This window comes from Myotis davidii, unplaced genomic scaffold (assembly GCF_000327345.1).
Source record: "Myotis davidii unplaced genomic scaffold, ASM32734v1 scaffold1497, whole genome shotgun sequence".
In the NCBI taxonomy this organism is placed as follows: domain Eukaryota; kingdom Metazoa; phylum Chordata; class Mammalia; order Chiroptera; family Vespertilionidae; genus Myotis; species Myotis davidii.
The window spans coordinates 937,167-937,454 of record NW_006290147.1 but is presented as its reverse complement, the minus strand read 5'-3'; positions in this window follow the sequence as shown (position 1 = coordinate 937,454).

Below are 288 nucleotides of genomic sequence, written 5' to 3'. Positions count from 1 at the left end.
AACACACACTTCTACGTAATATGTTGGCTGTTCCCTTTTTGGTGAATCTGCCTTTCCGTGAACATAACAGAAACTGAAAGGGTCTGCTAATCCTTTATATTCTAAGAAAATAAATAAATTACCAAATACACAGCACTTGGACGTGTACCAGACTATAATAAGCCCCTAATACATGTTAGCTATTATTTTATCAAGGTCTAAGCCAGTGCTTACAGTTTCTTCAGTACCATGTGGTGTCCAGAAAGCAACCATTCCTAAGAACAGCTTTCGTCTTCAAGTTGATAAAAC